The sequence below is a fragment of the Cervus elaphus genome, chromosome 32, assembly GCF_910594005.1.
Source record: "Cervus elaphus chromosome 32, mCerEla1.1, whole genome shotgun sequence".
NCBI lineage: Eukaryota > Metazoa > Chordata > Mammalia > Artiodactyla > Cervidae > Cervus > Cervus elaphus.
This window is the reverse complement of record NC_057846.1, coordinates 22686940-22714530: the sequence shown is the minus strand read 5'-3', so window position 1 is coordinate 22714530 and position 27591 is coordinate 22686940. Positions and strand designations below refer to the sequence as shown.

Here is a 27591-nt window from a genome sequence, read left to right as displayed (position 1 = left end):
AACGAGGGTTGCTTGTGAGGACCAAATGAGAAGATTTCAGGGAAAGTGCTTGGTGGAGCGTCCGGTGGAGTTACAAGCCTAAGCAACCCCTCAGGATGTTCATTTCTGGGCTGCAAGACCTCGTGCACATTCAGTGTTCAGGGAAGGTCTGTCTGGGGAATTGAACTAACGCACAAGGGACAGGAGGAGACTCCCCCGGCCCTTACCACCGCCGTGCTTTACGACAGCCGTGCTTTACGGCAGCCACTGAGACGTGGAGCTGGAGGAACAGCATGCTCTAAAAGGTAATTGTCTACCAGGCATGCGTGCAGATTCTTATGGAAACCTGTATGGGAAGCCATGTAAGCAACAAGGGCTCCTTCCCGCTCTGACACATCCCAAGAGTCAAAGCTTTGGTCTGGGCTTGATTGAGAACTGGATGGCACCCAAAAGTAGAGATTCACAAAGAAATATTTATTTCATCTCACTGAAAGACTTGTTGGACGAGGGGTGAGATTCTTGAAAACATTTGCCCGTTGTTGATGCCCCTGTAAGGCATCCGGAAAGCAATATGCGTTGTCCTGCAACCCCGGTGGGTGTTAGAAAGGTGATGATGGTGGCAAAATCCCCAGAGCCCTTAGCTGCCTCCTTCATTCATTCATCAAACAGTGCTCCCATTGTGTGCTTAGCACAGTTCTTGGTACTGCGGGGACAACAGCTCTGTGATGTTACACCTCTCGCTTGGGAGATGTCACATTGAACTTGGGATTTTGGTACCCAACGGGGTCATGGAAACAATCCCCTGTGAACACTAAGGGACAGTTATATCAGACCTAAGACTGGTATTTAATCTGCCAGAGTGAGGGCAGATGGCCATCAGCAGAAATATTGATCAGGCAAATGAATGGACATTTAGGTGTGGAAAATGGGGATTCTTTGATGTGAACTTTAGTTCACAAAGATGGTTCTGAGCTTCTTAGCAGCCAACTCAAAGAGGAAAGTGCAATGAATATTCAGTATATATTACTGTAACTCAAGGTGTATATAGCATAAAAACATAAATGTTTCTTTAGAAAATCATGGCGGCTCTATGATGACAAGATACAGAGTATCAATTTAACTTGAATGCTACACTAACCGTTTTGTAAATATTCACCAAATGTTGTGCTTAGTCGCTAGGTCGTATCTGACTCTGAGACCCCCATTTCCTCCTCCAGGGAATCTTCAAGACGCAGGGATTGAACCCACATCTCCTGCACTGGCAGGCAAATTCTTTACTGCTGAACTACCTGGGAAACCCCACTAAATGTTACCCTGTTTTAATTATAAGATGAAGGATAAGATGCCTAATCTATCTTCTTAAAACATCTATATACCAGGTAAGGCTGTGTTAAGAAATAAATTGCCTTTAATTTCCATTTCTTTATTGGTTATGGGTTTCAGTTGTGTCTTGTTATTTATTCCATTTGGGTCAGTTCTGCACCTAGTTAAATACAATTGGATCCACATATTAATATCCTGTCCTTTTGGAACCTCAGTTCCACTTACAGAAGAGTCAGGGAACTGTAGCTCTTTAGAGATGCCCTGGCTATTTCGTCTAAGTAGTTCTGCCTGCTAATCTCTAAGCCATTGCCCTATTCATTTTCTTCATAGCACTTATGTAAAACAAATCACATAGAGTATCTTCACTCCCTGTCAAAATTTTCACTCACCTTTCCCAACTTTTGTAGACATTCAGGATTTAGGTAGAATTTACTAGTAATATACATTTTTCATTGTATAACTTTTCTTTTAAATGTAATGGAGCATTTCACATCCCCCCTTATTGCTTCATCTTAAATGAAGTGACATCTATATAGAACTAGTATTTGTAAAGAGGTAGGGTCAGCTGATTGCCTGTGGTCATGTCCACTTGTGTGGAATCTCATTCTCAGACCAATAGCCAGAGGATAGGTGGACAATACGAGTTCCTGTTTTCAGTTTCTGGCAGAATTTCACCCATAGAAGCTCTGTTTTACCAGACTGCCAACTTCTCCTACCTTAACTAATTGGTTCTCTGATGTGGTATTCTGTGTCCAAGAAATGCATGGAAAACTTAGGTTTCTGATATATTGTTATACAGTGTATTTCCTACTCTTCTGTCACTTGGAGCACTTTACTTGTGGGGCCTATTCTTCCTGAAATGTGATGAGCTACTTCCAGTCCCTTCTAATTTCTGCACAGGATTTTTAAAATTAATATTAATTTTTATTGTAGTATAGTTGCTTTACAATGTTGTGTTAGCTTCTGCTGTCCAGCAGAGTGAATCAGCTATACATTTACATACATCCCCTCATTTTTGGATTTCCTTCCTATTTAGGTCACCACAGAGCATTGAGTAGAGTTCCCTGTGCTATATAGTAGGTTCATATTGGTTATCTATTTCATACATAGTAGTGTATATATGTCAATCCCAACCTCCCAGTTCATCCCACCCCTAATTCCCCCTTGGTATCCATGCATTTGTTCTCTCTGTGTGTGTCTCTGTTTCTGCTTTGCAAATAATATCATCTATACCATTTATCAAGATTACATATATATGCATTAATGTATGATATTTTATTTTCTCTGACAAGCTTTTTGTTTTTTAAAGTTCTTCCTATCTCTGAATGAATATAGATTAAAAGGGGACTGGGATGGGAGTGGAATCACAAAGAACTCCCGTGTAATTCTCTGGTCGTTGCAGTGTTCAGATCCTGGGTCCCAGAAGGAGAGAGCAGACTGCAGGGATATATTAATACAACATATCTTCCAACGTCTTTTATGTGCTGTCAGTTTCCTGAACTGAATCCTGGACATGCTTGAGGTGAAGACTGTTGTAGGTAGGTGTTCCCTCCACCCACTTCTGCCTGCCATGCCATTCATGGAGTTTGTCTACACTTTTCATTAGATGATCTGTCAATCCTAGTTTTGGTGGTGGTATAAATTTTGTTTTTCCCTGGGCAATTGAGAAAAGCTACATTTAAGGGTTGCCAAGCAGATCTTATTTAAAAGCAACACTATATTAATATTATAACATTATTTTATGTGAGACACTGACACGATTTTCCTCAAAGCAGCATAAATAATTATTAAATATATACTTTTTCTCAATCAGCTGTATGTTAGGAACTGGCACGAAAGGAAATTAGAAGAAATATATGAATATATTAATATTTTGTTGAGACTATTGAAAACCTCTCTTCTCATAGCTACAGCAGACTTTCATTTTCCTCTATGCTTTCTTTTTCCTGATTAAGGGAGAACCAACAGCAAATGCCTATTTCTCTTTAAATGAATCTCCCCCCTTTTCTTTTCTATTTTCAACTATTTCTGAACATATATGGGCTGGAGAAACATAGATTTTAAAAACCTTGAATGAGTTAATTAAAAGGCTACTTTGCTTTCCCAGGGGTTTTGGTGATTATTATGGAGAAAACAGAACCACAGGAGTTAGAAAATCTGTATTTATCACTGAGCCATAGAAAACTTTAAATATACATTTGAAAATGTTTTATTATATAAAATACATGTTTAACATATTACATGTAATATAGAATACATTTAACAGGTGTTTTATATATGACTGAAGTTACAAATTATGTATTTATCACTCAACAGCAGAAAGAGGCTTTAATATATACAATATATGGGTTTCCCAGGTGGCTCTGTGGTAAAGAACATGCCTGCCAATGCAGGAGATGAGGGTTAGGTCCCTGGGAAGGTCCCCTGGAGTTGGAAATGGCAACCCACTCCAGTATTCTTGCCTGGAGAATCCCATGGACAGAGGAACCTGACAGGCTACAGTCCAAGGGGTCTCAAAAGAGACATGACTTAGGGAGTAAACTGTGATTATACATAAAACACAATAAGGAAATATACATTATACACAAAATAAATATATAAGTGCATTTTACATTATACTTACATAATACATATTAAATATATATATATATATATAGAATATATTTTAAATATATGTTTTAAATTATCTTTGTTGAGATAAACACATGTTTTGAAACTCCCTTGTCTCTTTTAAATGTATATGTGTATCTCCATTGTATTTAATTTTAAGGCAATAATCTAGGGACCAAAATGGAAAAAGTTTAGCTCGTGGTCGCCTTACAGACTGTAGACTGGCACAAAATCTGGATGGGATCCAATGCGCGTGTTGAGCAAATCCTTGCAATAAGCCATTGACATTGTCAGGCTAAGGCCGTTTGAATGGAAAGCCAGCTCAGAGCCGAGGGCTTAAGGCTTTATTTTGAAAATAGAGCTCCACCTAGTGGCTATTCGAAGGCTGACCGCTAGGATCCTAAGAACCTGCCAGTTCAGGAAGCGTCTCTGAATTTGTTTTCTTTCTGCTGTTAAGTTCTACCCCTGTACTTGCGCTAGATTTTAGCTTCCCTTCGCCCTCTGGTGGGAAACCCTTCCGTGTTGTTCTTACGTCTGTAGGACAAAGACACACCCTTCCCAGAGTGTCAGCAGATAGAAGGACAGTTGGAGGCTGGTGGTGGGAAGAATACGGGGCAGAGACCCCCAGGTCTCTTGCTGGCTGTTCCATTGACTGTACCCTTGTTTTCCCCACCGGGGCTCAGAGCCCTTATCTATGTAACCAGAGGCCTGAAGGCCGAGTCTGTCGAGGGCAACATCTGCTTCTGAGATTCTGTGGGTGTAGAAGGGGTTTGGGAAGAAGAGGGACTTCAGACCTTGGCATCTGCCGTTTCTCGGGGGGAGGAGTCTTATTCCACAAACTGGGCTTGCTGTGAGGTGGAGTCATGGGGCTGGCCTGGGACCATGAGAAAACGTCCAAGCCCAAGCCTCCTAGGATAGTGCCGGTCACTCTAGGGAGGGGCGCCCATGTCCTCTTCACAGGGCATGGGCAGCAGATTTTGCTGCTGGAAGACTCCTTGGAAGAGGTATCCAAGGGGGAAGAAACCCAGTATTTTAAATGGGCAAATATTTAAAATCTGTCAAATTAACAATTAAAAACAAATATGCTCAGCTAAGGGTGTGGCAGGATGGGCAGATGGATGGGAATATAAACAGGTTGACCTTGTTTGGGGCAACCTGGTAACATCAAGAGCTCTGAAAATGATCATTACTCTTTTCTTGGAAATTTCAATTATGGAGGCAGAAATATAGGCAAAGATTACAATACAAAGCTGTTCATGTAACCTTCCATCACATTAGAGAAAACTGGACGCAATCTAAACATTTAGCTTCAGGGAAGAGGTTTAATATGGAGGCATTCAAATGTTATTTCTGTAATTTTCCATGGAGCCTTTCTTCAAGGGGAATGTATAGTCTAAGGTACAAATGGATGGGCCCAAGTGGGGGAGGGGGTTCTGTTTCAGCACCCCACTGGACTGAGGACCTGGTTGGTCCCCACGCTCCTCTGTGACACCTCCTAAGGCATTTGCCCGCACACACAGGACTCCAGGGCACAGATCAGAGCCACAGCTCGGTCAAGCTCAGGATACTGATGATGACCCTTCTCTCTGACTGGTAGAATTCTCCATGATTCTTTTCTTGATACTTTTACATTTCTGTACTTGCCAAATCTCTCATCTCTCATCGTGACTATTTTTTTTTTTTTTACTGCCACTAAATATTTATCTTAAGAAACTGAAAGTAATGTTAATTTATAATTTTAGAATTGGATGTATCATTGTCACACGTGTCTACATCCAACTTGTGTCAGCCTGGCCAGCATATTCTTTTATTCCTGGCAAATCTTCAGGCTTATGTGAGAAACCTGAATCCACAAAAAAGCAATATTAAGAAAATAAAAACCACTCATAGTCCCACCACCTGGAGAAAACTATTTTTAGCATTTTAGTGTATTTTTCTTTACAGCTTTTTTTCTATGTGATATATATGTATGTATGCATAATGTAGGGCTTCCCAGGAGGCTCAGTGATAAAGAATCTGCCTGCTAGTGCAGAAGATGTAGGTTTGATCCCTGGGTCAGGAAGATCCTCTGGAGAAGGAAATGGCAACGCACTCCAGTATTCTTGCCTGGGAAATCCCATGGACAGAGGAGCCTGGTGGGCTACAGGACAAAACTTAGTGACTAAACAACAATAAAACACAAGATATGTATTATTAAATATAGTATATAAAATAAACTTATTCTGTATCTTACACATGACATTTTATTATAAAGTTTTACATCCTATTCATTTATATAAACTGCTGGGGTCCAGCCTCGGCAGGATCCAGGGGGTACCCTCGGGATGAACAGTGTCGGCGAGAGAAGACACGTGAGACCAGCCTTGATAGGGCCAAGTCTGCGAGGAAGAGAGAGAGAAAGAGAGAAAGAGACAGAGAGAGAGAGAGACCAGACGGGGGGTGCAGCAGAGTCTGGCAGGGTCTAGCAATGCTTTATTTTTTACCGTAGCTTTTATACCCTAAGTTAGTACATTTCTAAGGGGAAGATAGTTTAACATTACATCAGCTTGTCCTTCACAAAACCAGGGTGTTTTCTGCATACTTCTTTGTTTATGAGGGTCTTGTACATTATCTTCTGGCCTTGGGGCCTATTGACATTTTATGCAGGTCAGGTAAATGTAAACCTATTTTCTGTTTCTATGGTGACCTTAATTGAAAGGTAGCAGTCTCATAGGGCAACAGTACAGAGTAGAAGTATGACCTTGTTAACACAAAAATTAATCCTTCTGCAGAAGTTGTCAGTTGCGTTTATCTAAGAAGTTTACCCCACACTGACTCTGCGACTTCGGTGAGGCAGCCCCTGCCTAGCACTCCTGGCTAATAATTAACAACTGTTTCATTGTCACCACACTAGGGCTAAGCTCTTATTTTTCTAGATCTATAACTATATTAACAATGGTTTCTATAACACAACCTTAGCACATTAAGAGCAAAAACACAGCAAGCAAATGTTAACCCAATAGCCACTTTTAGAATAATTTTTCTTGTGTTTTCTAATAGGGCTTCCTCACTCCCCGAAGGGCTCTATGTCTATTAGGGCCTTTATATGATCAGGTTCTTTACATTATTTTATGATTAGGATATTATGAGCAATCATGCATATTAGTACCAAGGGCATAAACGCATTTGCCAAACAAACTAAAATACCAGCAGAGGAGTTTAAATGAAAACACTCCTTTCACCTTGGGTAATCTCACAAAATACCACCACCCAGGAAACTTATTGATTAAAGTTCTAAATTGATTCTTATTTGGAAAGAGATCGGGGAAGGCCTTCTGCCTGTGTCACAGAAATTAGGGAGTAGTCTATTGAAGCAGGCATCAGAAAGACAGATATGTTTAAGGTGAGCGCCGGGGGGCAGCTTTTCGGAATCCCTGAAAACCTGATCCGCCTTGCCTGTCAGGTTTTCTCCTGGTGACCTTGTCATGGGTGGGATCTTGTGTGCCGGCTCCTGGCAATAAACATTATATTGTATATTCCCAAAACATTAAGTTTTGAAAAATAATAGTTAATGGTTTCTCAGTATTCAATTCTATTGATAAAATGTAATTTTCTAACCAATATTTTTGCTGTAATAGACCACACTAATGTGAACATATCTAAACATAAATCTTTTCTGTTTCTAATTATTTCCTTAGATTGAATTCCTAGAGAGAAGACAGTTGGGCCAAAGATTATGAATGTTTTTCAGGTTCAAGAGGTCTATGGTTAAATGTCCCTCCCGTCAGTGACCATAATACAACACTTTAAAAAAGTCCTCCCAAAAGTAGTGACCAAGTGACCTTTACTTTGGCATTCATTGATTCGATATTAGAAATATATGTAAAATGTGCCCTCTTCATTAGGAAATGTCTGTTTATTTAGACAATAATTATAAACCTACTAAATGAATTTAATTTAAATGCTTTTTTTATTTGTTTCACATGGAGTTATAATCTGTCAAATGTTAAGGAGTCTCTGCTTTTATCCTTGTCTAGTCCTTCATGACCCTATGGACTGGGGCCCACCAGGCTCCTCTGTCCACGGAGTTCTCCAGGCAAGAATACTGGATTAAGTTGCTATTCCATTCTCCAGAGTCCATTAATATTGAATAGTGAGTTAAAGAAAGTAACTGGTTTTCTGTTGCTACCTGCAGTCAAGCCAAGACTGACAGCATTCAATTTGGGGCAGAGAATTAAGATGAAAGTGAGCAAACAGCCAGCCCCACCCAACTTACTGAGTGCAGGCAAGTAGGCAGCCTTGCTCATGGGGAGTTACAGGCTTGGGTGCTGAGGCAGCAGGTTAGTTCTCCAGGGGAGCCTGTGGGAGAGTCTGGAAACAACGCCAGAGTGATGAGACTCTCAGAGAGCGGGTGGGAGAGGCCTGCTTGGATGGTCCACGCTGGACCCGGTTGCATCCTGCCCCTCCCGGGGTGCACTGAGGTGTTCACTGCCACACCCCCCACACCCCACAGCTCCCCCCAAGGATAGTCTGGGGCTTCACCTAAGCCGGCTCAGGCCAGCTTTCCTCCTACACCAACAACGACAACCTCCTCCACTGAGTCCTGGAGTCTCCAATTCCGGGAAGGGCAAATCAGATACTCCCTGCCCCTGCTCTATGCAGGACGGGGCAAACGCTTAAGGTTTATATCAAAGTGCTTGACCCAGATGAAAAGAATGGGGTGTTAGTGCCCCAACTCCAAGGAACTGGACTCAAGAAGGCTGTTTGTGCCCTGGGTGGATGAGAAGTGACTCCAGCAACCTTCCTGCTTGACCCCTGAACCTCTGGATCTGAGCTTCTAGGAGCCTGGGTGACTGGCAGCCTGAATATGCTGCTTTGCTCTGAAGTAGACGGTGTTTAATTCAGGGGGAGCGTGCACTTCCACGGCCTCGCCCATGCCTGTGGCAGACATTACCAATCAATCCCGGCACACTGCGATCGACCAGCCATCTCGGCCACAGCTGCGCTCCGTCTTCTCGGAGAATCCGCCATGTTTGTCTTCACGATTGAGCGGGCCTCGGTTTCTGAAGACCGCACAGTGTAAAATGGCTCCTTTGGACTCCGCTGTTTCTGAGTTCTCTGCACTTGGATCGTATGCATTCCACAGAGGTACTTCAACTTCTGAAAGTCAAAGGTTAATACACGGGGAAGGTGAAAATCAACTTTAAAATCGCAGGTGAAACGTGGGGCTGGGCAATAGGAAGTTAGAATTGGGCTTCTGAAGCAGCCTGGGTTTCCATAGAAACAAGACACTGCTGAATCAAACTCAGGAAGAAAATTACCCACACTGTTTTTTAAGCCTGGAATGAAGCCCGAAAAGGGTATTTACTGATGGTTCAGGCAGAGTGAGAATTTTGACGGTAAAGCCCTCCAAAGTGAATGGCAGCAGCTCCCCATAAAAATCATGAGGGAGACCCCGCAGCAGCCTCATGTATACTAGGGGTGGGGGCAGGTGCAGGACCAGCTCTGAGAATGAAAGGTGTTGTAAATCACTAAGGAAACATATCACTCTTAAGATGGGCCTCACTGGTGCCTCAGTCAGCAAACAATGCATCTGCAATGCGGGAGACCTGGGTTCCATCCCTGGGTTGGGAAGATCCCGTGGAGGAGGGCATGGCAACCCACTCCAGTATTCTTGCCTGGAGAATCCCATGGACAGAGGACCTGGCGGACTATAGTCCACAGGGTCGCAAAAGAGTCGGACATGACTGAGCAACTAAGCATAGAACAGCATCACCCCTAAGAAACCATTAGTCAAAACAGGCTAGTGATTTGGGGGTCTTTGGGGTTTCATGAAAATCAATATCACACTTTGTAGGCCCAGGGCCCCCAGTTTTTGCAGACAGAGCTAAGAAAGTGGAAACAAAACAGTGATGTGGCTTTGCCGCGGCACCGCCTGGCGCCCCCTGTGAGCCATAACCATGGCGCGGCAGCCTCGGCAGCTCGAGCCTGGTTTCCCAAAGCCTGGCAGTGGTGGGGGCGCGTGTACTCACACCTTCCCTCCGGGAGTGCGTGTGAACCTGTGGGCCTGTGGTGGCTGCCGTCCAGCTGGAGCAGCAGAAGCTGAAAGGAAGTGCAGCCTTGAGCCGGGTGGGAGCTGTCTGGAACACCCACTGTTTGCTCCCTTTTTTCTCCTGGGCAGGAAGGACTGGGCTCCCGGCTGTGTGCTGGCGAGTGCTAAGTCGGGTCAGTCGTGTCTGACTCTTTGCAACCCCATGGACTGTAGCCCACCAGGCTCCTCTGTCCATGGGATTTCCCGGGCAAGAATACTGGAGTGGGTTGCCATTTCCTCCTCCAGGGGATCTTCCTAATCCAGGGATCGAACCTGAGTCTCCTGCATCTTCTGCGTTGGCAGGCGGATTCTTTACCGCTAGCGCTACCGACCTGTTCTGCCTATCACAGGGCATCCTGGCTTGTCAGGAGCAGTCCCCACAGCTGACTTTGACGTTCATAGTCTTGCCTCATCATTTGAAGGTTCTTGGTTTCAACTGTTTGGAAGTGCTCATGAAGGTTCATGACATATGGCTGTTTGCTCTTGGGCTTCTGAGCTCCTGAGTCAAAGCCAGCGCCTGGCCAGTGAGAGAGCCTCACCAGCCTCCAGTTGCCAAACCAAAGCGGGGCTCCTTTGTTGATCTCATTTGCTGATCCTCAGATATTTCGACAGAGGGTGACATGGTTGGATGCCATCACAGACTCAGTGGACATGAGTTTAAGCAAACTCCAGGACATGGTGAAGGACAGGGACACATGGCGTGCTGCAGTCCATGGGGTCACAAAGAGTCGGACACGACTGAACAGCTGAATAGCAACAAGATATTTCCTCACAATAACCCTTTGAAATTGGCATTATTATTCCAGGATTTCTAGTAAGAGAACTTATTATATACCATAGTGATGTTTCCAAATTCAAGGATTATTTACACACTCCCCACAAAAAAATATAGATGTTTTATATTCTTAGCAGATCCAGGCTCCTTTGGAGGCTTGAAGCTTTTAAAAAAAAAAACTTTGGCCACTAGAGGGAGACAGCTCTTTGAAGAACTGAGGCCGTTTTTCCCATTTGTGGGTATAAACAGATGAAATCCTGTTTGTGTTTTAAAGTGGTATCCAGCGCAGACCTCACAGGTGGACAAAGAACGGGGCAAGTCCAGCGCTCAACCTCAGTGCAGACCTCACCGAACAGCCCTCCCCATCACCCACGGCTCCCTTTTCCATAGTCATCGTTGCCTCTCAAAGCAAAGGTCCATTTTACTTAGCCCTTGGCAGCTTATCATTAAACAAACAAACAAAACTTCTCGGTCTTTCTGCCTTAGGGTAAACTTTGTGGAGATAAAGCTGGATAAGTTGTTAGAACTGATTCTGTGTACAAACACAGAATCCCGGAGATTTCAAGTGCTGTCACGTAGGGCCTAAAACAGGCCCCTGCTCACTCAGACAAGCCCCACTACAACCGTGTTCAACAACATTATTCTGAAATGGGAACCCAGGCATGTTTTCCCTGTTAGAGAGTGCTGGGTTTCCTGACGTAAGATTTGCTCTCGACATCTCCTAGTTTATTTATTTATTTTTCATCTCCTAGTTTAAAAAGTGCAACTTCTGTAGTAAAGAGGTTGCTTTCTATGAGGTAAAACGTCTTGTATGGAGATTATGCAAGACCAGATCTGCAGTCAGGGCCCAGGAGGAAAGAAGCCGGGTGACTTTAGCCCAACACCCTCTGTGGTGAATCTCAGAGATGCGAGGGTTTATTGGATAATAACTCGTGCCTGCCTCACCTCCTCTTATACTCATGCAGAGATTTTGACTCAAATCTGGAAGAACTGGCCCCAAACCACAGTTACTAATAGGGATTTGTCATATTGCTTATGTGTTTTCTGGGCTTCCCTGGTGGCTCAGCTGATAAAGAATCTGCCTGCAATGCGGGAGACCTGGATTCAATCCCTGGGTTGGGAAGATCCCCTGGAGAGGGGAACGGCTATCCACTCCAGCATTCTGACCTGGAGAATTCCATGGACTGTATAGTCCATGAGGTCGCAAAGAGTTGGACGTGACTGAGCGACTTTCACTTCATGTGTTTTGAAGAGGTGAAAGGGTCTCCACTATGAAATCACTTGGCATTTTAGTTGTTTTCACCAGGCAGATCAGTCTTGGTTCATCATCTTCCTAGAAATGACATCCCTATCAGGCTCTTTATTTATTTATTTTTTCCTATCAGGCTCTTTAAAGGTTTTGTTGACTGTGCTGCTTCCTTCTTTTAAGTAAAATACATTTACTTTATTGGTAAATGGTGTGTTCTTGATCAAGCGGCTACTTCAATTAACTGATAAGGTTGAGTGAACTCTGTAGATTGTGTTGGCTATACTTCTATAACCAGATTTAAAATTAAACTTCAGTTACAGGCTGCATATATTGACTTGAAATATACATTCTCTGTGATATGTACATTTAGTTCTTTTACAGCATGAGGTCAGAGTGCTGCACATATTTTGCATAATAACAGCATTTGGTGTTCAAAATTAGTCACTGTTTTCAAGAAGATAAATTGTCTCTGTAATGAATTCTTATTTGCAGATTGCTTCAATCCTTGGATCTCTTCATTGAACAGACTCCCAGTAACTGGACGTTTGAAGTCAGCCTCTTGCAGTCAGGGAAGAGCTTGGGTCAAACCAAGACCAAACTTCCCTGCCTGGATAAGCAAAGTTCTAGTAAATATCTTCCTTGGTGAATCGGGCCACTTCTGGTTCCACCTGACCCAGTTAAGGCAGATGCATCATTAACATTAGTTAAAATTTTTTAAGAAGGGAGACTGGAGACTTCTTTCTGGAATCCAGTAGCGAGGTTCTGGTTTGAAAACAGATACTAGGACTTCCCTGGTGGCCTGTGCCTTCCAGTGCAGGGGATGTGGGTTCAATCCTGGGGAGCTAGGATCCTACCTGCCTTGTGGCTGGAAAAACCCAAAACATAAAAAACAGAAACTGTATTGTAACAAAATCAATAAAAGACTTTAAAAATGCTTCACATTAAAAAAAAGTCTTAAAAAAGAAAGAGGTACTTTTTGTGACTTGGCAACTAGTAGTCTAACTGGTGGCTGTTGGTGTAAAGATCCTTCTCACTCCCACCCCCTTATGAAGCTGGGGGTTCATTGAAAGGATTCTGTGGACTAGAAATGGAGCTGGCAAGGACCCAAGGCTCAAGTAGGACTGGCTCCACCCCTTCCGGTCTGTCTTTCTAACAATATTGCACATAGACTCGGCCACACCATGCCGTATAGACAAAGGGCAAAGTATATATCTTCACCTGATACAGTTAGAGTTTTCTCCCAAAGCTTATGTCATTATCCACAATTCTGGAATTCAAAAAGCTCTGAAAGCATGAAGATTTAGATAACTTGAGGAAAATCTTAATCTTATCTGAGCTCACTGGATGGCATACACTCACCTTGATCTCAGTTCATTTCAGTTCAGTCACTCAGTCGTGTCCGACTTTTTGTGACCCCATGAACCGCAGCACGCCAGGCCTCCCTGTCCATCACCAACTCCCAGAGTCCACCCAAACCCATGTCCATCGAGTCAGTGATGCCATCCAACCATCTCATCCTCTGTCATCCCCTTCTCCTCCTGCCCTCAATCTTTCCCAGCATCAGAGTCTTTTCCAATGAGTCAGCTCTTCGCATGAGGTGGCCAAAGTATTGGAGTCTCAGCTTCAACATCAGTCCTTCCAATGAACACCCAGGACTGATCTCCTTTAGGATGGACTGGTTCGATCTCCCTGCAGTGCAAGGGACTCTCAAGAGTCTTCTCCAACACCCCAGTTCAAAAGCATCAGTTCTTCAGTGCTCAGCTTTCTTTATAGTCCACCTCTCACATCCATACATGACTACTGGAAAAACCATAGCCTTGACTAGACGGACCTTTGTTGGCAAAGTAAGTGACTCTGCTTTTTAATGTGTTGTCTAGGTTGGTCATAACTTTTCTTCCAAGGAGTAAGCGTCTTTTACTTCCATTGCTGCAGTCACCATCTGCAGTGATTTTGGAGCCCAGAAAAATAAAGTCAGCCACTGTTTTCCACTGTTTCCCCATCTATTTGCCATAAAGTGATGGGACCGGATACCATGATCTTAGTTTTCTGAATGTTGAGCTTTAAGCTAACTTTTTCACTCTCCTCTTTCACTTTCATCAAGAGGCTCTTTAGTGCTTCTTCACTTTCTGCCATAAGGGTGGTGTCATCTGCATATCTGAGGTTATTGATATTTCTCCTGGCAATCTTGATTTCAGCTTGTGCTTCCTCCAGCCCAGCGTTTCTCATGATGTCCTCTGCATAGAAGTTAAATAAGCAGGGTGACAATATACAGCCTTGACGTACTCATTTTCCTATTTGGAACCAGTCTGTTGTTCCAATGGGAGGCTATTGGTGGTCTTTTCTTTAATCCCACTTAGTGTGAACGTACATTCATTTTTCTGTAGAAACATTGACAGATTTGATAATTGGGTGATGCCTCGGATGCTGCTGGAGTTTATATGACATATTCTACATGCACCATGTTACCTTTTCAAATCAGAAAAATGCTCAACTCCCAAACATAGCTGGCCTCAAGGGTTTCAAAGCGCCTGTGGACCATTACAAGCAGGAAAGAAATCTATTACAGGCAAATAAACAATGAAAGGGGGTGGGTTGGGTAGAGAGGTGGAATAAATGAAGTGGAAATTTTGAAAAGCATTATTATGGGAGATGATACCTACTCTGTACTCATTATTTTATGAGTGATCTTTGTGATCTTTCACTTCTTTCCCTATTTGACATGCAGCTTTCTCTTCTCCAAGATGAACAGATTACCACTAGATTATTGCCGGGAGCCGCACACGAGATCCCACCCATGACAAGGGTGGAGAAGACCTGAAAGGCAAGGCAGATCAGGACTTCAGGGATTTCGAAAAGCTGCCCTGGTGCTCACCTTAAAGATGATCTCTGTCTTTCTGATGCTTGCTGTATTAGACTACTCCCTAATTTCTGTGACACAGGCAGAAGGCCTTCCCCGATCTCTCTCCAAACAGAATCAACTTAGAACTTTAATCAATATGTCCCCCAGACGGTGGTATCCTATAAGATTATCCAGGATGAAAGCAGTGTTTCAATTTAGACCCCTTCGCTGGCATTCTAGCCTGCTTGGCAAATGCGTACTAATGCACATGACTGCTCCCAACACCTTAATCATAAACAGCATAAAGAACCTGATCACACAAAAGGCGCTAATAGGCACAGAGCCCTTCGGGAGGTGAGGAAGCCCTATTAGAGAACACAAAAATTTATTCTAAAAGTGGTTGTAGTTAAAGATTTAGAAAAATAAGAGTTTAGAATTGTGAATTTTAACCAGGAATGCTAAACAGGGGCTGCCTCACCAGAGCTGCAGAGTCTTTGTGTGGTAAACCTTTTAGATAAATTTAACTGATAACTTCTGCAAAAGGACTGACTTTGTGTTCATTAAAGAATAGATTACAGAAAACAGCTTTGCATTCACCAAGGTCATAAAATGTCAATAGGCCCCAAGGCCAGAAGATAATGTACAACGCTCTCACAAAGAAGTATGCAGAAGACACCCTGGTTTCGTGTAGGACAAGCTGATGTAATATTAAACTATCTTCCCCTTAAAAATATACTAACTTAGAATATAAAAGCTACGGTAAAAAATAAAACATTGCCAGACTCTGCTGCACCCCCTCGTCTGGTCACTGTCTCTCTCTCTCTCTTTCTCTCTCTCTCTCTCTCCCCCTCGAAGACTTGGCCCTATCAAGGCTGGTCTCACGTGTCTTCTCTCACCAACGCCATTCATCCTGAGGGTACCCCCTGGATCCTGCCGAGGCTGGACCCCGGCAGATTATGTCTGCAGTCTCTTTCATATTCACAACTCTATAATTCTGTGATTGTAGTTGCTTTTATCAAAGCAGTTCTTCTCATCTGGCAGCAAACAAGATGTGACAATTCTCTCTCTCTCTCTTTTTTTTTGGTAGCAATTCCTTATCAAGGTTTACATGCTACTGCATTTTCCTTTCATATTTCACGTATTTAATGTAAACTCCTTCAACTAACCATTTTTTCAGTTTTCTTGAAAAGAAAAACATTGAGGAGTTTCTATTGGTTTAACGTGAGTTTTTACATTCAGCTTTTATGTAATTATTAAATAATCCATTTTACTTTCCTCAGCCTACATGATGATTTCTGTTTATCCAGCAAAGACAGAAAGAGAGAACCTTAGGTCATTTGTACAAGAGTGTTTGGGCCAGGGCTCAGAATTGCGTACTCTTGACAGCCATGCTGAGATCACTTCCCTAGTTCTATTCTGAAGATAAAGTTCCTTTGTTACCTTGGATCGTGGTTTGAATTAGGTTAACTTCCCTCTTTTTTTCTGATTTATATGATGAGGTGATTGCTTAAAGATGGCAATTCTCCTATGGTGCTGATCTTGACAAATGGTGCTACTCCGTCATCAGAGGCAGAACCTTGGGAACTATCCAAGACCCCTTTCTCTTACCACCCACATGTTCAATTCATCACCAGGGCTGCTGATGATTTTTAAGTTATAATATGTTTCTGGCCTGCACAAAATCCAAGGGCATAATATAAATAGCAGCCTTGTCCCAACCCTAGTGGTTGTGAAATTGTAGCATTTTGTCCTACAAGGACCCTTGGCATTTGTATTTTGTTTCTTAAATGAATAGAACCTTCCAAACTTGAGACCCCAAGGCAGCTCTCCCTGGTTTCATTCTCTTCTGTCCTTTCCAGGGGAAACCTCAGCCCTGATTTTGATGTTTATAATTTCCATGGTGTTGGTACTATTATACAGAATATTGTGCTGGATGTTTTTATGTTAATATTTTAGATCGTGTGTATCCATCTCCAACTGATTTTTCTAACTCACTGTTATTCTTGAGATCTTCAAGAACCAGACATCTCCATCTCGTTCTACATCTACATCTTTTGGGGCTTCTGTGGTAGCTCAGGCAGTAAAGAATCTGCCTGACAATGCAGGAGACCTGGGTTTGATCACTGAGTCAGGAAGATCCCCTAGAGAAGGGAATGGCAACCCACCCCAGTATTCTTGCCTGGAGAATGCCATGGACAGAGGAGCCTGGTGGGCTACAGTCCATGAGTGGGACATGACTGAGCAACTAACACTTTCAGCTCTTTTGGACAGCTATAGAGTGTTCTGTTCTTTGAATACTGATATTACTTATTTATACTCTTGTTAATGGATTTTTAGATTATTTCTACTTTTTTTTTTGCCATTACAGACACTGTAACAATAAATACCCATGTATCTATCTCATTGTACAAGCTTATCCATGACAGCTTCTCTCGTGCACAGTGGAGTTAGCTCAGCATTCATGATTTCCTTTGACAAACTTTTTTTTAATGGTCACAGTGTTATAGGCTTTCTGTCATCATTGGAACCACTAAAACATATTTTGATACACAAAAAAATCTTCTGCCTATTTCAGTAAGAAGATTTAGAAACTTTACCATGAGAAGATGCAGAATAACTCTAGATGGTTCATCATCAGAGTCACAGTAGGTATGGTCCTCCCATGGTGTCCTCAGGGATTGTTTCTAGGACTCTCCCGCATCCCCGGGCCAAAATCCATGGATGCTCAAGTCCTTTATATAAAATGCATAGTGAGTACATGCTTTCGCTTCAGTTGTGTCCAACTCTGTGTGACCCCATGGCCTGTAGCCCAACAGGCTCCTCTGGGCTCTTCAGGCAAGAATCCTGGAATGGGTTGCCATGCCCTCCTCCAGGGGAGGATCTTCTCAATCCAGGAATCAAACCTGTGTCTCTCTTATGTCTCCTGCCTTAGGCCCCATCCTTTCGTTTTATGAACACTTCCTCCCTTTCTGGTTCTTCTACTAATTTTCGCATCCATCAGTGGATATTGCCTGTGACAGTTACTTCTGCAGTGTTCCTACAGCGATTTTCTGTTTCCCCCTCAGTTTAATCAAGACAAGCTGAAGATATTTAGGGACTTTGATTTTTCTTCCCAATTTCACAAACTGAATGTGTTCCCCTAAAATACAAAGCTATAAAAGAGACCTGGGCTGGAATTGCAGTTCTGACTCTTCGGGTTATTTGACCTTAGGCGTCTCTGAACCTCGATTTCCTTTGCATTGTAGGGATATAAATACCTGCCTTACAAATGATCAGAAGATCTAAGTGAAATAGTGCATGTAAAGTTTTTTTATTTTCCTTTGGCTGCACTGGGTCTTCATTGCAGGGGGTGGGTGGGCTTTCTCTAGTTGAGGCGCCTGGGGGCTTCTCTCTAGTTGCAGTTCTCAGGCTTCTCTTGTTGTAAAGCACGGGTTTGCCTCGAGGCATGTGGGATTTTAGCTTCCCAACCAGGCATCGAACCCATGTCCCCTGCATTGGCATATTGGCATGTGGATTCTCAATCCCTGGGCCACCAGGGAAGTCCCGCATGTGAAGTTCTTAACATCAAGAAAGGTGGATGTTATTACTCTTGCTTCCATCAGCACTGATGTCGCCTCCTCGTGGCTTCTGGATCCTGCTTTCTAACACGCAGATCTGAAGGTGACGTGACCTTCTTCAGGTCTGTCTGTTGCTGCCTGTCATTGTCAGCAGTGGTTCCAAAGCCTGGCTTTTGATCAAAATGACACGAGGGGCCACTCCTTTGAGGTCAGCCCGCCCTCATATTCCAAGGGTGTACTATCTGCTTCCAGTTTAATGAAATTCTGCTTGCTTGAGCTGTAACTGGAAAAAAAAAAATACAGGCGGCATCTTTAAAGATATATAATAAGCCAGTCTTACCGACTAGAATTGTGGTGGGATGGGTTCAGTCCTCGTCTATACTCTGGAACAGTGAGGCCAGGATCCACCACAGGAGACAGGATTCTGCAGCCCCCTCTGAGGCTGATCATATCAAGAGAGAACCCCTGCTCCCCGCCATGAAATGGCCAAGCAGGACCAAAGCATGAGATTAGCAGTCAGGCCAGCAGTTCTTAGACATTCCACCTAGTATCTGGGTGATCTTGCTCACTTAGCTCCCTCTTATATACAGGTTCTTGTGCACCTGTGTGCTCACTCAGTCGTGTCCAACTCTTGTGATTCCATGGACTGTAGCCTGCCACGCTCCTCTGTCCATGGGATTCTCCCGGCAGGAATACTGGAGTGGATTGCCATTTCCTCCTCCAGGTGATCTTCCTAACACAGGGGATCTTCCCAAATGCAGGCATCTGCTGCGTGGGCAGGCGGATTCTTTACCCCTGAGCCACCTGGGAACCCCGCGTACATTCTTGAAGGCCATTTAATTTAAAGCGTGCACAGATGAAACTGCTTTCCTAGTAGGAAGACATAGAATGATTGTCGTATGAATTTTTTTCAATGCTCTTTTACTCCTTTTTAAAAAATCTTTAATTCTAATACATTGCAGAGTGTTCTTTCTTTTGTTCTGATTCAGTACAGATGTATATTGTGAAAAGATGATCACGATAAGGTTAGTTGACACCTCCGTTGCATCACAGACAGAGGACCGAGGTTGGCTGACAGCAATTCTGGAATTGATTAAGGTCAAACTGCCTTCAGTCCCTGGGAAGCTTTGACCAGAACCTTACAAGCTTCACCAGGATCTGAGCAACGTTATAATGATAATAATAGCGTTCATCAAGGGCATGCTATGGGCCACGCACATTTTGTAAGCCTTTATATTGAATTTCCTGCCAAATGAAAGACCCACAGATGCCTGGTATCCGGACTTAGTGCTTTGTCTCCTGACCCACCTGTGCTTGCTGCCCTGGATTGACCTCCTGGCCTGCCTCCCAGGCCCTCCTCGGCCTGGTCCTTCTTGGCACAAAGCCTCATGGTTATCCCTAGCTGTGCTTGTCCATCTCGAAATCTCACCCACCAAGGCTGTCTCATTGCTGCCCTCCTAGGGCAGTGCTGTCTCAGACCAATGTTCCAGTAATGACCCCTGACAATCTTGTCCAACTCCGGAACTTTCTGGCTCTATGACTCTGCTGAGAGGTGCCTCCTCCTACAGTTGTGTCTGGACACAAGCAACTTGAAATATAAAGTAAGTTCTGTTTATAGATGGATGCTAAAACAATCAATGATTGACACATAGACAAATACAAATTTGTTTTTATATGTTCTGGAGATGGGGGTGCTGCTGAAAAGTTCAACAGTACGTCCACCTAAGTTTACTGTCTCCTGTTGACACCCTGAGTTAAGAGGTTCATGTTACTAAATTCTGAGGAAGTCAGTGAGAGAGTTTAAATTGGGCAGAGATGAGGGATAACAGCAAATTAAGAGATTACCCTTTCCCTTGACTCCTCCCTTTGGTTAGCTCAACTGCAAAGTTAGAGTTGACTTCTGTCATCTAAAATTCTACCTCTCCGTGGGTGCTTGTATTTCTGGAATATTCGCCCCAAAATAATATGGTTTGCCGACTAAAACAGATGGACAATGTGAGAGTTGTGAGTTAAGTTTTATTTGGGGCAAATTGAGGACGGCAGCTCAGGAGACAGCAGCTCAGATATCTCCAAGAGGCTGCTCCAAAGAGGTATTGGGGAAGGACAGTGTGTGTGTGATTTTGGTAAAGGCGTAATGTTGGGAGCCGCCGGGACGAGAAAGGAACCTGCAAGGCAGCTCTTCCCCTCGAGGTTGTCCCGGGGGCCCGGTATGTCCTTCTTCCTTCTGTCTTACTGTGTTGGGCTTTCTATTAATTTTTGGAAATGATAATTTATAGTAATAAGGCCTCGCTGGAAAAGTCCAAGCCTTTTTGGAAATGCTTAAGATTGCTCTGGCTCAGGACATGACCATAAACATCAAGTCGTAAAAGAAAAGGCCACAGGTATAATTTGGCTGCTTGCTTAAAAGATTATAATGTTCTAGAATAGAAAAGAGTAGAGGCGTTTAGATTTAGAAGTAGATATACTGCTTTAGTTTACTTTCTCTTTGGTTGAAAGGGTTTTCACTATTGCTATTTCCTTGCTGCTACTTGTTCATTGTTTCCCTTTCTTTAAACAACATGGGATATTATGGGTATTTTTGTAAAGTTAGAAAATGGGGTATATAAGATTTTAATAGAAGACTTATATTAACCAGCTTTACTGCCATTATTTTACTATTAATAGAGGTGTTTTGCTGCTTTAGAGGTGTTTTTGCTGTTTAATAGTTAACCGCTGTAAATTGGGATTTTGTGGTTTCAGGTAAAGAAAAATATCAGGTTTTTCTCATGGTACTGTTTTCAGAAATGTCAAACATGTTACTGTAACCCTTCCCATGTATTGTTTTATTGTCCAAAGAATTTACACTATACCTGAGATTTATGAAACATTGTTTTTGTTAGAGTGAGAATGTTAGACCATTGAGGCAAGAAGATTATGTACGGGATATTTAAGTATAAACCCTGTAATTGGAAACGTTCTAGATGAATGCATAGGGGAAAAACATGGGGAAAAAAATATTGACAGAAGCATAAACCAATATCTGATGTAATATGTGGTGACTTAAGGGGGAGGTAACATTCATTCTATAAAAACTGAGCTATCCTAAAAATATAAAAAAAAGCTACCTCTTCTACTCAACGTCTGTGTGTGTCTGTCTGTCTGTCTTCTCTCGCCGATGCCGTTCATCCTGAGGGTTCCCCTGGATCCTGCTGGGGCTGGACCCTGGCAGCGTAACACATGCAATCAAGTGTATATATATATATATATTTTTTTTTTTTTGGTAGAAAGTTTCTGCTGGTCTCCTGAAGCTTCTGCTAGTCACAAGAGTCAGTCACCATGCAAATCCCAGGGTACACTTTCCTATCCATCCAGGTGGAAGCCAAGGTCATAAATTAGTACCACAAACCCACAGAGTCCCATTTGGTGCAACCCAGTGACTCTCTGGTCGTCTGCCCAGTCAGTTCCATACCGATCACTGTCTCTAAGGGTAATAATATGTAGGCACTGTTCATAAGGCACCCAGCCTAGTTTCCCAATGTTACTAGGCTGGTTATCCTTCAGTTCGGTTCAGTAGCTCAGTCGTGTCCGACTCTTTGCAACCCCATGAATCACAGCACACCAGGCCTCCCTGTCCATCACAAACTCCCGGAGTGTACTCAAACTCATGCCCATCGAGTCGGTGATGCCATCTAGCCATCTCATCCTCTGTTGTCCCTTCTCCTCCTGCCCCCAATCCCTCCCAGCATCAGGGTCTTTTCCAACGAGTCAACTCTTCGCATGAGGTGGCCAAAGTATTGGAGTTTCAGCTTCAGCATCAGTCATTCCAATGAACACCCAGGACTGATCTCCTTCAGGATGGACTGGTTGGATCTCCTTGCAGTCCAAGGGACTCTCAAGAGTCTTCTCCAACACCACAGTTCAAAAGCATCAATTTTTTGGCGCTCAGCTTTCTTCACAGTCCAACTCTCACATCCATACATGACCACTGGAAAAACCATAGCCTTGACTAGATGGACCTTTGCTGACAAAGTAGTATCTCTGCTTTTTAATATGCTATCTAGGTTGGTCATAACTTTCCTTCCAAAGAGTAAGCATCTTTTAATTTCATGGCTATAGTCACCATCTGTAGTGATTTTGGAGCCCAAAAAAATAAAGTCTGACACTGTTTCCACTGTCTCCCCATCTATTTCCCATGAGGTGATGGGACCAGATGCCATGATCTTAGTTTTCTGAATGTTAAGCTTTAAGCCAACTTTTTCACTCTCCTCTTTCACTTTCATCAAGAGACTTTTTAGTTCCTCTTCACTCTCTGCCACAAAGGTGGTGTCATCTGCATATCTGAGGTTATTGATATTTCTCCCGGCAATCTTGATTCCAGTTGTGCTTCCTCCAGCCCAGCGTTTCTCATGATGTCCTCTGCATAGAAGTTAAATAAGCAGGGTGACAATATACAGCCATGACGTACTCCTTTTCCTATTTGGAACCAGTCTGTTGTTCCATGCCCAGTTCTAACTGTTGCTTTCTGACCTGCTTACAGGTTTCTCAAGAGGCAGGTCAGGTGGTCTGGTATTCCCATCTCCTTCAGAATTTTCCACAGTGTGATTTAATTGTTCCCAAAATTGAGGAGCTTTTAAACTTAAATGACCAAAGCCTGTTGTTAACTGTCTAAGCCCATCTCATAATGTGGGGCTGGTGAGGGGGGAGGTTCCTTTTAATAGACGAGAGGTCATAGGTTTTGATTGAGACTTGGCTCGTTGTTTTGATTGAGCCTTATGAGCTGAAAAGAGACTTTATGACAAGGGTCAGAGCAGGTATTATCAGTTGGCCAGGTGAGAGGATCCCATCTATTAGGTTCATGCAAAAGTAACTGCAGTTTTGCATTGTTGAGCTTTGCCATTTGATCTTGGAATCGTACATTCTTAAATAAATAGATGGTATGAGCTACTGCAAGGGGCCTCGGGGAAGTGTCTGATACCCCCATGCCCTCCCAGGCAGTAGAGAGCCCTGGGTGGGCAGCAGGTGTCATCTGGCCCTAAGGGGCAGGTGAGCCCTGGACCAGGAGTGCCTCTGGAGTTCTTCAGTTCAGTTCAGTCGCTCAGTTGTGTCCGACTCTTTGCTAACCCATGAAATCGCAGCACGCCAGGCCTCCCTGTGCACCAACTCCCGGAATTTACTCAGGCTCATGTCCATTGAGTCGGTGATGCCATCCAACCATCTCATCTTCTGTCGTCCCCTTCTCCTCCTGCCTTCAATCTTTCCCAGCATCAGGGTCTTTTTCAATGAGTCAGCTCTACGCATGAGGTGGCCAAAGTATATTGGAGTTTCAGCTTCAACATCTGTCCTTCCAATGAAACCCAGGACTGATCTCCTTTAGGATGGACTGGTTGGATCTCCTTGCAGTCCAAGAGACTCGCAAGAGTCTTCTCCAACACCACAGTTCAAAAGCATCAATTCTTCGGTGTTCTGCTTTCTTTATAGTCCAATTCTCGAATCCATACATGACTACTGGAAAAACCATAGCCTTGACTAAACTGACCTTTGTTGACGAAGTAATATCTCTGCTTTTTAATATGCTATCTAGGTTGGTCATAACTTCCCTTCCAAGGAGTAAGCGTCTTTTAATTTCATGGCAGCAATCACCATCTGCAGTGATTTTGGAGCCCAAAAAAATAAAGTCTAACACTGTTCTGCTGTTTCCCCGTCTATTTGCCATGAAGTGATGGGACCGGATGCCATGATCTTAGTTTTCTGAGTGTTGAGCTTTAAGCCAACTTTTTCACTCTCCTCTTTCACTTTCCTCAAGACACTCCTTAGTTCTTCACTTTCTGCCATAAAGGTGGTGTCATCTGCATATCTGAGGTTATTGATATTTCTCCCAGCAATCTTAATTCCAGCTTGCGCTTCTTCCAGCCCAGCATTTCACATGATGTACTCTGCATATAAGTTAAATAAATAGGGTGACAATATACAGCCTTGACGTACTCCTTTTCCAATTTGGAACCAGTCTGTTCCATGTCCAGTTCTAACTGTTGCTTCCTGACCTGCATACAGATTTCTCAAGAGGAAGGTCAGGTGGTCTGGTATTCCCATCTCTTTCAGAATTTCCCACAGTTTATTGTTAACCACACAGTCAAAGGCTTTGACATAGTCAATAAAGCAGAAGTAGATGTTTTTCTGGAACTCTCTTGCTTTTTGGATGATCCAGCAGATGTTGGCAATTTGATCTCTCGTTTCTCTGCCTTTTCTAAAACCAGCTTGAACATCTGGAAGTTCACGGTTCATGTATTGCTGAAGCCTGGCTTGGAGAATTTTGAGCATTACTTTACTAGCGTGTGAGATGAGTGCAATTATGCGGTAGTTTGAGCATTCTTTGACATTGCCTTTCTTTGGGATTGGAATGAAAACTAACCTTTTCTAGTCCTGTGGCCACTGCTGAGTATTCCAAATTTGCTGGCATATTGAGTGCAGCACTTTCACAGCATCATCTTTTAGGATTTGAAATAGCTCAACTGGAATTCCATCACATCCACTAGCTTTGTTTGTAGTGATGCTTTCTAAGGCCCACTTGACTTCACATTCCAGGATGTCTGGCTCTAGGTGAGTGATCACACCATGGTGATTATCTGGGTCATGCAGATCTTTTTTGTACAGTTCTTCTGTGTATCTTTTTCTTCTGGAGTTCTCCTGTCTCTATTTCCACCTCGCTGCTCCAGGGTTCACTTACAGGAGGAATGAAAGGTCTCTGGGGTTGGGAAGATCACGTGATGAAAAGACAGGGCAGGGCCCCAGGTTTAGCTGCCTTGAGGATTCAGGTGCCCAGGAGACTGAGGACTGCACCTCCAGTGTAGGGATGGAGCCGGCCGGGGCCAGGGCGGTGGGGTTCCAGGCCGGCTCTGCCTCCAGTGCTCTTGGCCCCAGATCACCGGGGATGGAGGGAGCTGGTCCTAGTGAGTGCCCTCCACGCTCTGTCCCCAGAGACCTGGGGCCTGTGCCCAATAGCAAGGTCAGTGGGCAGGGCTCTGGTCCCTCTCCCCATATTAGAAAAACAAAACAAGAACTCAGGATCCTCAGCCCCGCGGGAGATCCTAGAGCCAAAGGAGACCTCCCCAAATTTGTCTGCACTCCCGAGGAGGTGGATGGGCCCGAGGGGCTGCTGGTGGTACCGAGGCTTGGGGTCCTTGTAGAGTTCAGGCAAAGGAGGGAAGTCCACTCTGGGTCTCTTCACTGGTCGCCATGACTGTCGACTAAAAATGATGCACACTGTGAGCGTTGCGAGTTGAGTTTTATTTGGGGTAAAATGAGGACTGCAGCCTGGAGACAGCACCTCTCATAGCTCTTGGAAACTGCTCCAAAGAGGTCGCGGGGACGGGCAGTGTATATGTGATTCTGGCGAAGGGGGAGTACATGCCATCAAGCACGTTGTTTTTCTTTTTTGGTAGAGTTTCTTCTGTTCTCGTGGAGCTTCTGCTAGTCACGAGATACAGTAACTAGCAGAAGTATTTTAGTGCTTTTCTGAATATGAGGAAACAACTGGATATGAGGGGAAACCAGCTCCTGAAAATATCTGACCACCATCCGAAGACCTTCCCTGCCAGTTTCCTGGAGTACAGAGTGCCTCATTCCTGAGGCACTCATTTCTCATCTCCACCCTAGACTCCTTGGGAGGGGGGGGGTCAGAGGTCAGCGCCACAGCATCACATGACTTCACCATTGTAGAGATACAATAGATGGCAAGCACCCATGGCAAGTGCCCCTTTGTGCCAGGGTCCAGCCTCGGCAGGATCCAGGGGGTACCGTCAGGATGAACAGCGTCGGCAAGAGAGAGAGACTGGAGACCAGCCTTGATAGGGCCAAGTCTGCGAGGAAGAGAGAGAGAGAGAGAGAGAGAGAGAGAGAGAGAGAGAGAGAGAGAGAGAGAGAGAGAGTGGCCAGACGGGGGTGTGCAGCAGAGTCTGGCAGGGTCTGGCAATGCTTTATTTTTTACCGTACCTTTTATACCCTAAGTTAGTATATTTCTAAGGGGAAGATAGTTTAACATTACATCAGCTTGTCCTTCACGAAACCAGGTTGTTTTCTGCATACTTCTTTGTTTATGAGGGTCTTGTACATTATCTTCTGGCCTTGGGGCCTATTAATATTTTATGCAAGTCAGGTGACTGTAAACCTATTTTCTGTTTCTATGGTGACCTTAACTGAAAGGTAGCAGTCTCATAGGGCAACAGTATAGAGTAGAAGTATAACCTTGTTAACACAAAAGTTAATCCTTCTGCAGAAGTTGTCAGTTGCGTTTATCTAAGAAGTTTACCCCACACTGACTCTGCGGCTTCAGTGAGGCAGCTTCTGCCTAGCACTCCTGGTTGACAATTAACAACCATCTCATTATTACTACACTAGGGCTAAGCTCTTAGTTTTCTAGATCTTTAACTGTATTATCAATGGTTTCCATAACACAACCTTAACACATTAAGAGTGAAAACACAGCAAGCAAACATTAACCCAATAACCACTTTTAGAATAATTTTTCTTGTGTTTTCTAATAGGGCTCCTTCACCCCCCAAAAAGGCTCTATGTCTATTAGGGCCTTAATATGATCAGGTTCTTTATGCTATTTTATGATTAGAGTATTATGAGCAATCATGCATATTAGTACCAAGGGCATAAAGGCATTTGCCAAACAAACTAAAACTAAAATACCAGCAAAGGAGTTTAAATTAAAACACTCCTTTCATCTTGGATAATCTCATAAGATACCACCAGCCGGGAAACTTATTGATTAAAGTTCTAAATTGATTCTGATTTGGAAAGAGATCGGGGAAGGCCTTCTGCCTATGTCACAGAAATTAGGGAGTAGTCTATTGAAGCAAGCATCAAAAAGACAGATATCATCTTTGAGGTTAGCGCCGGGGGTAGCTTTTCAGAATCCCTGAAAACCTGATCTGCCTTGCCTGTCAGGTTTTCTCCTGGTGCCCTTGTCTTGGGTGGGATCTTACTTGTTGGCTCCGGGCACCTTTGTGGTTTAAGAGTTGCACTCTCTGTCTCCCCTGGTGTTCATCCCAGGTGGTTTGGGAACCTGACTTCTCTGAAGGAGTCCATCTCCAGACTTGCTAGTAAAGGGTGAGCCTAGACGTTTTTAAAAGGGGGTGCTGTACCTTTAAATTCTGAAAGTGAACTTGGCTCAGGAAGGCCAGTAGTCAAGGTCCAGCCCCTAGA

General features: G+C 43.7%; 1 long non-coding RNA gene across 1 annotated transcript; it reads left to right on the top strand.

The window, feature by feature from the left end:
* Window positions 1–194: 194 nt before the first annotated feature.
* On the top strand, window positions 195–12891 carry LOC122687993. The gene is made up of 4 exons (XR_006339289.1): window positions 195–284; window positions 1197–1358; window positions 2705–2840; window positions 12499–12891. It is a non-coding gene; the product is annotated as an uncharacterized LOC122687993 (long non-coding RNA).
* Window positions 12892–27591: the final 14700 nt, after the last annotated feature.